Consider the following 13,213-nt stretch of genomic DNA (forward strand, 5'->3'; position numbering starts at 1 on the left):
TTTCCTGCACAAGCTCTCTACCAGCTAAGCTACTCACGCACGTGCTCGGGCAGCTCACTCACTAGAGCGCTTGCCCGCGAAAGGCTAAGGTCCTGAGTTCGAATCCTGGTCAGGCACGCAGTTTTAATCTCCCAGGAGGTTTCATACCAGCGCGCACTCTGCTGCAGAGTAGAAATTCATACTGGACTAGGCCGACTGCCTTCCACATCTCGGTCCAATTTGAACTTTTGCTCAGCCTCTTATGGCCACATGAAAAACGCGGCGTTTAACTGTATGTGCAAGACCGGCGCCTGCTCGAACTTCATCCGCTGCCCCCCCCCCCCCCCCCCCAGACAGTTCAGTAGTGGCAGAAAGTTACGTGATTGGCTGGGAGATACTGAGGGACAGGTAAAGAAGCCTAATTCGAAAGGTTTTTACTATCTTTCGTGGACACTGGCACCTTTATTTCTCGAGGTCTGAGAGTCGTGTGTTAAACGTGTCCAGTGTGGTGTCGTGTTTCCGTTGTACGAGGGTCACTCCAAACGAAATGCACACTATTTTTGTAAAAATACGGTTTTCATTCTGCATGAGTGAAAGTTTTACACTGTGTAGATACATCCCCCCTTCTCGTTTTCAAACTTAGTTCAACCTGTTCCCGAGAGTGGCGCCGTCACAGCATGTCTTCAAGATGGCTGCTACACTTGACGTTCGTCAGAAGCAACGTGCTGTCATAGAATTCTTGTGCTGTGAAAACGAGAGAGTGGGAAACATGCAGAAGAGGTTGGAAAAGGTGTATGGAGATGCTGCTGCCGATCGCAGTGCAGTTAGTCGGTGGGCAAGCAGGTTACGTGATGAAAGCGGGCACGGCAATATCGAGGATTGTCCTCGCAGCGGCAGGCCTCGTACTGCACACACTCCAGACAATGTGCAGAGAGTTAACCAATTGGTGACTGCTGACAGACGCATCACAGTAAACGAATTGTCACGCTACATTGGGATAGGGGAAGGATGTGTTTGCAGAATACTGAAAGTGTTGGCGTTAAAAAAGGTTTGAGCCAGGTGGGTTCCCAGGATGTTGACAGTGGCTCACAAAGAAACAAGAAAAACGGTAAGCAGCGAACTTTTGGAACAGTACGAGAATGGTGGAGATGAATTTCTTGGAAAAATTGTGACAGGTGATGAAACATGGCTCCATCATTTTACACCAGAGACGAAGAGGCAATCAATGGAGTGTCATCACGCAAATTCACCCAAGGAAAAAAAAAAATCAAAACCACGCCTTCTGCCGGAAAAGTTATGGCTACGGTGTTTCTCGATTCCGAAGAACTCTTGCTTGTGGACATCATGCCAAGAGGAACCACCATAAATTCTGATGCATATGTGACGACACTGAAGAAACTTCAAGATCGACTGAGTCGTGTTCGACCAATTCGGCAAAAGCAGGATGTTTTGCTGTTGCACGACAATGCACGGCCACATGTCAGTCAAAAAACCTTAGAAGCGATCACAAAACGTGGATGGACAACACTGAAACACGCGCCTTACAGTCCTGATCTGGCTCCATGTGACTATCATCTCTTTGGGAAACTGAAAGGCTCTCTTCGTGGAACAAGGTTTGAAGATGGTGACTCTCTTGTGCACGCTGCCAAACAGTGGCTCCAACAGGTTGGTTCAGAATTTTACCGTGCGGGTCACTACGATGTTCTCAATCTGTTTTTATTTTACGCTAACAGCATTCAATTTTCTTTTCTCAAATTCTTGCCTTCTTATTATGGAATGCAGCGATTTGAACAATATAAGATGATTCAGTCGCATTCAGGAAGAGCGGTGATCTGTCCCCAGTTTTGCTACCTTTGAATAGCGCTCAACTTGCAGTGCAAGTTTGTGACGCTTTCTATGCAGCGAGAGACGGAGAATATGTCACCATGTATCTGTCTCTTTCCCGCACCACACTATAAAAACCAGACACCAGAACGCTTTTCTCTCCCCAAGCTCTTCCACCGCACATCCACACCTCCCATTATTTAGGGGTAAGTTCCACTTGGGGACACTGATTCACTATGTGGCTGTCTCAAAAATGTTATATATTCGGCAAACTGCCGCTGTCACCGGTAGACTTTTGTTGTGTTTGGTTTACATAATTCAGAGTGAACATTCAATGACTGAACAGCCTCACCAAACATACACTAACACAAAATTCAACGGCAAATATTTCACCTCCATCCCGAGGCGCACGCATAGAATGTATTGTACCCTCAGCGTCTTGAACGAAAGCTGCCAAACTGACACTCAAGTATTTCCATGATTGTGTGACATGTTGTTTAATATATCGTCCTTACGCGAGCCTGTTTTCAGCATAGAACGAAATCATTTCTACAGATGAAGAATGGAGCGACTACGTGACGGTTTATGAGTGTGTCTAATGTTACTGGGACGTTACTGGCGAAGATCGTAGCACGTTGAAGCGTCACAATGATTTTTTTCTTTCTTAGCCCGATAACCTAGCTTACAGAAATCAATACTTTTTATAACGAGAAAATAAGTCGCATAGAATTTCGACTTGAAATATAATAATAACGCTGATTTAATTTTTGTCTCCTTGAGAGAAAGGGAGAATCTGTCATGTGTTTCCTATTTCTCCTGTTATCTGGTCTTATGATCTCGTTTCTGCTTGTATCCATAAGGACATATTGTCCATGTGAGTCTTCTTGAATAATAAGTAAATAAAATTCATTATAGTGTGCTTCTTCACTTTACTGTCAGCATTACGTTTTAATAGGTCATCTCATGGAACAAGCGATGAGTTTATGTCATCAAAAGGAGCCGGCTTCATCGTGATCTGTTCAGCTGCCATTGTGGCCATCTCATTGAGATAATTACCGTCTATATTTATTACGCAGAACCTGCATGTTTTATCTTGACGACGTCTGACTTGCCAGTACCAACAGCAATTGGCGCACTTATGATTTCAAATTTCACCATCAAATAATTTTTTAACCAAGCAAATTAATTCCAATTTTTATTCTCATTACTTAGTTACAGCATGACAGAAAGATATTTTATCGTAAAACATCTGTTATGAAATCTTCAATATAGTTTTCTCCCTCAACGATAAGGCGGACGTTTCGTGTGATCTGAAACCACGATTTGCCAATGACTCAGTCCGACTTTGGACATTATTGATTCTGAAAGATTTTTCATATTTCTCTCTCTTCTCGTATGTAGCATGCGTTACAACATACAGCTTACTGTCATTTTTTGGACTTTGACAAAACTCGAATCATTGGCGGACACATCACACAGACAATTCGCTGTAGTGTAGTCACTGCAGAACCAATGGTGACAAGAAAGGTGCACTACAAAGCAGTGGGAAGAAGAATAGGCACAGGTACACACATGAAGACTGGAGGATAGTTGGACCGACTCTGGCGAATTGACAGATGACAACATCTAAAAACTGGGCAGAGTTTTCAGGCAGTGTCACTCCGAACAGGTTACCGAAAGCTGGGTTGAGAGCTAGAGTTGTCACTCATCGGTTTACTGCTGCAACCATACCATACGCAACAGAGATGTGTATGATGTGGAGCCTGTATCAACTGGCTCAGTGAGTAGCATTCTGTGATGTTCGGCGGTGACTTTTACAACTGTTTGTAACATTCAGATCGACCTCCAGATAACCGTAGACGGCGCAGCGTGTGGTTACAGGAAGCAATAATTCTCGAGACCAGTATCTATCCGACTCTTGTAATCATTGTTTGGAGTGCTATTGGATCTGACAAAAGGACTGATTTTGTAATTATTTAAAGAAGCTCGAATGATGGCCAGAATACAACGAGAATGGCTAACTCTGTTCATATACCTTTAATGACCAGGATTCAAATGGCATATTCCAGCAGGATAGTGCTTGACCTAGAATTGCAGTTCACACTACGAACCCGTTGATGAGTGTATGGATCCATAACGGTCTTATCATTCTGCTGATTTGTCGCCCACAGAGCATGTCTCTGATGCTATGGGAAGATGTATACTTTCACACCAGCTTCTACATCTACATCTACATGCTTTCTCTGCAATTCACAATTAAGTGCCTGGCAGAGGGTTAATCGAATCACTTGCAAGCTATTTCTCTACCGTTCCATTCTCGAAAGGCGGGAGGGAAAAACTAACATTTAAATCTTTGCGTGCGAACTTCGATTATTCTTATTTTGTTGTGATGATCATTGCTTCCTATGCACTTGGGAGCCAACGAAATATTTTAAGACTTTGGTGACTGATATTTCATGACAAGATCCTGCCGCAACGAAAAAGCCTTTGTTTTAATGACTGATACCCCAATTCCCGTGTCATATCCATGGCACCTTGTCCTCTATTTCGTGATAATACAAAACGAGCTACCCCTCTTCGAACTGTTTCGATGTCCTCCATAAGTCCTATCTAATGTGGGTTGCCACAGCAGTACTTCAAAAGAGGGCGAGCAAGCGTAGTGTAGCGGCACCACCGTTTAGGGTAGAGAAAGTTAGTTTTGTGCAATATTCTGAGCACAAGTTACAGCCAGGTGCGGGCCGGATTGCAGTGAGTTACGCATACCAACAGTTGCTAAGTAGAACAGAGGCCACAGGGCCGTCAAATTGCTGGAAGAGTATACGTAGCTGTTTTGCATGTCGCAAATCATAGGCAGATGTGACCCACTGGCCAACCTAGCGTGTTATGAGTACGTGACGCAAAGCGGCGCGTATGGCAAAACAGAGGTGCTCAGCCACATATAAATAGGTGTGGGGTTCTAACGAGATTCATTCAGCTCTCCTGGACGGCAGGGCGTGTCACACACACACACAGCAGCAGATGGGGCGCTAGCATTCCAGTGCATGGCGGGTCACTGGTTCGAACCTCTGAGGCCAATGTGGGGCCCGTAGCCAGCCAGCAGCGGGCCACTCCACGGCTCACTACCGCGGGCAGTTGTCCTGGCTTCCAACACATGCCAGAGGCATCCCAAGGCGAGGGCCACAGATTCGGACGCCTGACTGCGGGCGCTTGTTGTCACTGCGATCTCAGCCATGCCGGTGAGAAACACGCAGCTGCGTGCGTGAAGCTCACAGCGAGCGGTGCTAAGTCGGCAGGGACGCAGACCGCTGAGTCGACTGCCGGCATCCTGACGACGCGGCAACTCTGCTGGTGTGCAAGGCCGAAACACAGTGCATGCATGGGTATCTGAGGCAGCCATTCCACGCCAGGCCGTTTCGCAGACAGCGAACTTGTCTCCTCAGCACTGCGGGACTCAAGTGATGCAGATCGAGAGGAATGGGGGCACTGTAGTTGGAAACAATACTGTGCCTTCTACCTCTTCCCGCTACATTTTGTCATCCTGATACATTCGGTAGCAGAAGTTGCCACTATAGTAGTGTAAGTAGTGTATTTATTAGACCTGTCGCATTTTCTAAGTGTTCTGCCAGTAAATCATAGTCTTTGTTTTGGTTAACCCGCAACATTTTCTATGCGATCGTTCCAATTTAAGTAATTCGTAATTGCAGTTTCTAAGGATTCAGTTGAAGTTACAGCCTTCAGATTTATGTAGTCCTTTTCCTACTCACGTTGTAACAGGTCCGAGCAGATGTAATTTTATGTAAGAGGTTCGAGCAGATGTAATTTCGATGCATTGCTCATGCGCTGCCTACAATATGCAAGGTATAAGAGAATCGCTGACCAGAGAGCAGTGTTGACTGAGTAGGTACTGTGTAGCTGTAGCAGTAAGTTGCTTGTCTGCGCGAGTCTGCGCTAGTCTGGTCTGCAGTCTGCTCTGGTCTGGTGTATCGTGTAGGCTGGGCCGGTCGCGGTGCAGCGATGCCGGAGCCTGAGTATTATTGTATAAGGTAAAAAGCAGCCTCGCGCATATCTAGTAATGTTATCTAAACTACCATGTAAATCTTTAAAAAATGCCCTAATAATAATCTTCGTGATATAAAGTAATTTCTAACAAACATTCATTCCCATTGTTGCAAAAGAAAAATCAGTTGCTTCCTTTCATAAATGACAAATCTATCGGCCAGCATTGCACAGAGCTGTGACGGAAAAATTTCAGGTAAGAGCAGATATATTCGCCGTTTTTATTGAGGTAAGAATTTTTCCTTTTTTATTCGGAATGATCTTACAGGGCCATGACGCAGCACTGCTGTCGTCCAAAATTTGCCAGGTTACTGAATTTATTTTTTATTACGAGGTTTAGGAATTTTTCTGTTTCGAGCTTACATTAAATGAGAAAAGAATTTTGTGGGTACATTAAATGTCAATGCATTTCTGTATGGAAGTTATAAATGGGAACCAATTTTGTGCTGAGGTTACACAATAATCAGAATCATTATCCATAATATTTATTTTGCTATTTTTTGTAGGGAGGTTACAAATGTGAAAGGAATGAATTTTGTGGGGACGTTATACTAAAATTAGAATTAATATCCATAATATTTATTTTATTACTATTTTTTGTGGGGAGATTACAACGTGCATGACTCTTTATTATTTACAGTTAATTGTCACTTTTCGCAACACACAGTTATCTAAATCACTTTGTAATTGATTTTGGTCATTTGATGACTTTACAAGATCGTAAATTAGAGCATCATCTGCAAACAGTCGAAGTGAACTGCTCAGATTGTCTTCTGAACGATCGATAGCTCGCGCCACATCTGCTGGAACACAATCTTTGGCACGAAGGAAGCGTGACTCGTTAGCCGCGAGTGCCGTGAAGCCCCGTGATTCCGGGAGAGGCAGTGTGTGAAGCACCATGGACGGCACAGGTCTATGGAGCAATGGGCAGGCTGCTTTTTCTACCACCCGTGTGACTTCTAAGATGGTCTGGCTGAGCATCTTCCAGATTCAGGAGAGGACACATTACTCCTTTGGTTGACCAAGTCTGGAGGCGAGCAATGGGTCGCCCTCATCCACACGTCTCCTGGCGGCTCCAAATTTATCCCCTGTTTGTCATCGCACACCGGCTTTGTATGCTCGGTGGCTTCTTTCAGTTCGTTGCTTCGGTGCCGAGATCACGAGGGATTAGTAAGACTGCTCTTGCTCTCAGCTGTGAGCACTTCCTGCGCATGTTTATGCCCTTCTTCTTCTATATCGGATTCGGTTCAGCCGTCTGCTGTTGTTGTTCTCTGTTCCTGTGTTTGACTAGGCGATTTTAGAAGCGTGTCGCTCGTATCAAAACATAATAGCTTCCATTTGGTAATTTCCATGGAGCTGCGATTTGATGGTGTGTTTTAAATTATCGGTGTCTTGTAAATCCCTGTAATGTTTAATGCGTCATCATTTAGGACATTCAAAGTATTTTCTTGTGTCTGGTAAATTCTGTACTATAACGCCAACTCGCTTTCTTTAGTTATTTGTAACCCGGAAGCTTATGCACCTTATCGGGCCAAATCTTATTACATGTACTTTGGTGAGCTATACTTCCAAGCCAAGTTTGCGTTTACATAAATGAAGTTCATCAGCCATACGTTCGTGTCTTCTTTGTAGGCGTACAAGCTGTGGCGGCAGCTTAGAACGGCAGTTTCCCACCGCAGAGCACGTGGCTGGCGGTTCTACAGCGGCTAGCGTTTCGCGGCCTTGGGAAAACCCGAGCTGATGCTCGGTAGGGGCGCGTATGGCCGTGTTTGGCCCTTTGAGAAATTTATATGCCAGAGAAAAATTGATAAAAACAGAGCGACGACTGACACGGAGGTGCAAGTTGCCAGTCATAGACAGAAAAATATGTAAAACTAAATTATCTAGACGTGCCACGAAAACTTATAATAATTTAAAAGTTATTGTCATCGTAAATATTGAAGATTTATAAAATTTCAAAAGCTAATATCGCGGCAGTGCTTCGGCCAATTAATAAAAACAAAGTGTCAACGAATGAGGATAGTAGAGTTGCATCGAGCAACCATTGCCGATTTAGCAAAACGTGTACCACTTTTGAATGAGAGGTCGGGAAATGGGATTCGACTGAGAGAAACTGCGTTTTTGGTAATAAATAAATTTAAAGAACGAAACTAGCGGCAGCATTCTAAAGTTTAAAGAGGTAGATGAGTAATTAAGTGTGTATATTTATTTGTTTAGTTCTGTTAAGCATAAAAAATCTGAGAAAAGCAATATCACGCCATAAGAACATTATTTGTGAAAAAGCGGTGGCAAATACAGAAAATTGGACCTTAAGTTGTTATTTCCCGGAAATTGTCCATATTTTTCAATATATCATATTAGTTTTTGTGTTTAGTTTTACAATATTCGCAATTTTTGTCAAACATTGTTTTGAGTTGGGCAGTCGTTTCGAGGGGGGGGGGTAGGGCGGCCATCTTTGAGGACGGTGGGTTCTGAGCGATGCTAAGAGCCGGACGTGCCGCACATTTGGGGGTAGTGGGTTGGTAGCCACGTTCGCGGACAAGTATGTATGTAGCAACGTTCGAAAACGTTGAGCGCAATATACTGGATTAGGACAGAAGCCAACAATGTGTTTTGTGAACTGTGAACAGACTGTCGAATGTCATGATCGTGACATATGAATTTTGTAGTGAATTGTTGTAGCTTCAATTATTAACGGCCACCCTTACGTAAAAACCCCTCAGACTTCATTTTAAGTGTTTAGTGAATATATTGAAGAAAAATAAACTACATGTTCCAATTACAAATCAACGTGAGCGACTCAATATTTTGAATTTCACCGCAATACCTACCTGCATTGTTTTGTTATATTTTATTTCAGCTTACAAACTGAGTTTACGGCAGGTGTGAGCTGGCACCCTATGACGAAAAACGTAGCCAAACACTGAGACCAGCCACATCTCTGGGCCGCTCAATTAAGCTGAGAGTAGCAAATTTTCGTACCATAGCACGTGGGGGCTCGCGCCAATCTACACTACTGGCCATAAAAATTGCTACACCAATAAGACTTGCAGATGATAAACGGGTATTCATTGTACAAATATATTATACTAGAACTGACATGTAATTACATTTTCACACAATTTGGGTGCAGAGATCCTGAGAAATCAGTACCCAAAACAACCACCTCTCGCTGTAATAACGGCCTTGATGCACCTGCGCATTGAGTCAAACAGAGCTTGGATGGCGTGTACTGGTACAGCTGCCCATGCAGCTTCAACACGACACCACAGTTCATCAAGAGTAGTGACTGGCGTATTGTGACGAGCCAGTTTCTCGCCCACCATCGACCAGACGTTTTCAATTGGTGAGAGATCTGGAGAATGTGCTGTCCAGGGCAGCAGTCGAACATTTTCTGTTTCCAGAAAGGCCCGTACAGGACCTGCAACATGCGGTCGTGCATTATCCTGCTGAAATGTAGGATTTCGCAGGGATCGAATGAAGGGTAGAGCCACGGGTCGTAATACATCTGAAATGTAACGTCTACTGTTCGAAGTTCTGTCAGTGCGAACAAGAGGTGACCGAGACGTGTAACCAATGGCACCCCATACCGTGACGCCGGGTATTACGCCAGTATGGCGATGACGAATACACTCTTCCAATGTGCGTTCGCCGCGATGTCGCTAACACGGATGCGACCATCATGATGCTGTAAACAGAGCCTGGATTCATCCGAAAAATGACGTTTTGCTATTCGTGCACCCAGGTTCGTCGTTGAGTACACCATCGAAGGCGCTCCTGTCTGTGATGCAGCGTCAAGGGTAACCGCAGCCATGGTCTCCGAGCTGATAGTCCATGCTGCTGCAAACGTCGTCGAACTGTTCGTGCAGATGGTTGTTGTCTTGCAAACGTCCCCATCTGCTGACTCAGGGATCGAGACGTGTCTGCACGATCCGTTACAGCCATACGGATAAGATGCCTGTAATCTCGACTGCTAATGATACGAGGCCGTTGGGATCCAGCATGGCGTTCCGTATTACCCTCCTGACGATTCCATATTCTGATAACAGTCATTGGATCTCGACCAACGCGAGCAGCAATGGCGCGATACGATAAACCGCAATCGCGATAGGGTAGAATCCGACCTTTATCAAAGTCGGAAACGTGATGGTACGCATTTCTCCTCCTTACACGAGACATCACAACAACGTTTCACCAGGCAACACCGGTCATCTGCTGTTTGTGTATGAGAAATCGGTTGGAAACTTTCCTCATATCAGCAAGTTGTAGGTGTCACCACCGGCGCCAACCTTGTGTGAATGGTCTGAAAAGCTAATGATTTGCATATCACAGCATCTTCTTCCTGTAGGTTAAATTTCGCGTCTGTAGCACGTCATCTTCGTGGTGTAGCAATTTTAGTGGCCAGTAGTGCATTCAGCCCAGTACCGTCGTATCCTCCCACATACGTTTTCCGTCACGCTCGTCTTCTAAGTATTTACCGATTCCGCCAAGTGGCGTGATTTTAAGCTGAATGTTGGTTGGCCACTGAAATTCTTCACAATCACCTGTAAGCAGCGATGGTTGCCTTGGGCATCTATCATATTACCTTTTAGCAACATTTCATAAATACTTTGTCTTCGCTGGCAGCGTTTAATCTGACCACTTAAGTTTTTACTCGTGTTACATAAAATTTACTTCTCTGCTCATCAGGCTATCATTGTATGTTTGTGCCTCGGGACGTGTTCCCACTAGTCGCTTAGAAAAGGAGTGTGGCGAGCAATGTAGCGGGCCTGCCCTAAGTAGTTTCGGGTCCTTTCGTCGGTACCACACTGCACGACATGTGGTGGTTTCATATCAAGGACCTTTGTCTTTTGTTTCCTTTTAATCAACTCCTTTTCCGGTAAACCTGAATTATATTTTGAAAAGAGAGTAACATCTGTTGTAAACTTAAATTTTCATGCTTCATGGTCAAATGAATAACTTTTCGACAGATAAGAGAAAGTATTTCGATTAACACTATAATCTTTATTTGATCCCATTGAAATATTTGATAACGTTTTTGATCGATTATCGGCTATTGTTCTTAAATTGTTTTAAAGTCGTTTTCCCCTGAGGGCGTTAATAACAATCTCGATACGGATGATGTTCAATCCTTATTTGGCCCGACCCTTCCGTTCCCAGATAACCTTACGCCAGAAGTGCGTACCATCTCGTAAATCGTCTATAACACTTCCTTGAGGAACGACAGATATTACTTCTGTTCTACTCGATGACTTCCAGCCAGTTACTACGAACTGTGTCATTGCTGCCACGAAATCACGAATCCAGTGGCACAACTGAGACGATACTACATAGGAAGAACGCAATTTCATTGAAAATCGCTTATGAGGAGCGGTGTCAAAAGCCATGAAATCTAAAAATATGGAATCAATTTTACATCCCCTGTCGATAGCACTCATTACTTCATGAGACTAAAGAGCGAATTGTATGTGACAAGAATCTATACTCTGAATCCGTGTTGATTATTTGTCAATAAATCGTTTTCTGTGAGGCAATTTATAACGTGTGAACGCAGTATATGCTCTCAAATCCTACTGAAAATCGGTGTTAGCGATATGAGTCTGTACTTCAGCAGATTACTTCTATTTCGTTCTTGGGTACTGGTGTGATGTGCGCGACTTCCCAGTCTTTAGATACGGATCTTTCGACGAGCGAGAGGTTGTATGTGATTGCTAAGTATGGAGATATTCTTTTAGCATGCTCTGAAAGGAAGTTACTGGTATACAACTTGGATCGAATGTCTTGCGTTTATTGAGAGATTTAAGCTGATTCGCTACACCATCTTAGCAGTTTTTCTTATTTGTAATTCTGTAAAATTTACTTTGCCTTCGTCTCTAGCTAGCAATCATTATGAACCGTCACAACATGTCTTCCAAGCATGGCTGTTCTCTTCAGTGCCACAAAGAGTACAAGAGTGTACGAGTATTTATGCTTGCGGGTGGTACACCTCATACTGATATTACTAATGGAATCAGTCCGAATGAAATGATAGTTTAATCATTTAATACCCGTTATGTGACGCTCACCTCCACAAATTTTGGTAAATATCCCACTGATTCTGCACGCTGTAACACTTTCCATTTCCTTCAGTGTACTTGTTAGTACTTCCAACATGGGCAGGACATGTTTTGCTCACTGCTGTCAGTGTCGATTTTATGGGGTGCTGGCAGTGCCGCATAAGAAATTATTTTCTTCCCATACTACTAGGAAACTGCAAGTGATCCGAAACATAGGAGTGCTGAGGTGCAGAGTTCGCCTTTGGCGCAAGTATCTTATAACCTACCTGCAATCTGCGGTATGTTAATGATTTAGTGATCTGTGTTACCTAATGATGCGCATATCACAAAAGAACTCACCGATTCCGAATGATAATGCTGACCGAAAGGTTGAAAGCAAAATTATGTGTTGGTCGCTATCGCACAGACAGTTCACTTTTACGATATCGATAGGAAAGAAATTGCTTAAGGAATTAAACAATAGACTGTAGTTAGCTTTAATTTTGAAAATATAACTGAAACTGTATGAAATTTGATGACGGTTTAATAAATTACGGTCACCAGCTCAAAAGTGAGCACAAGTTAATAATTAGTTAAACTGAAACCGGAATTACGTAATAATCACAGGTGTGTAGGTAGGCGGCAGTGTAACAAAATACATTTGCGAGAATTCGAATGGAATAGCCACGCATGAAAAGATGCATTTAAGTTAGTTAATGGAACTCATGAGTTAGGTAGTACCTAATAGTGACCCATGACAGGAGATGGGTTGAGCAATGTCAGTCACTGTAATGCTACCAGTCGTCAGGCTTTGTGAAGCAAATACCAATGACTGTTCACTATTTTACAATAAATATTATTTCAGGAAAGTTTGTAATAACTTCATTATCTAACAGCAAACACTTTAAAAAGTCTAATTTACGAAAGTGAGAAAGATGAAACATTTACAGACACATTAAAAATTTTAATACTCACTTTAGTTTAAGTTGAATATTCAGTTTACCGCCAACTTGAAGTTACTTTTACTTCGCACAGTTTTTACTTAGTTGATGATAGGTTGCAGTATGAGCACTAAAATTTACAGTTAGCTTTAATTAGTTACCACTGCGTCTATTTTTCTGAACTGATTAACTTTACGTTATCTAGTAAATGCAATAAAATTTGCCTCAGTCGAAATAATATTATCTCTTTCATTCATTATTCACTCGGCAATAATGGTGAAATGATACGAACCAACTGATGGTTAGTAGCTTGGGTTAATCAATACCAATCAAGCCAATTATGGTTTGATTAAAAACGTTATAATGTTCAGAATATTG

Source organism: Schistocerca cancellata, chromosome 5, assembly GCF_023864275.1.
Source record: "Schistocerca cancellata isolate TAMUIC-IGC-003103 chromosome 5, iqSchCanc2.1, whole genome shotgun sequence".
In the NCBI taxonomy this organism is placed as follows: Eukaryota; Metazoa; Arthropoda; class Insecta; order Orthoptera; family Acrididae; genus Schistocerca; species Schistocerca cancellata.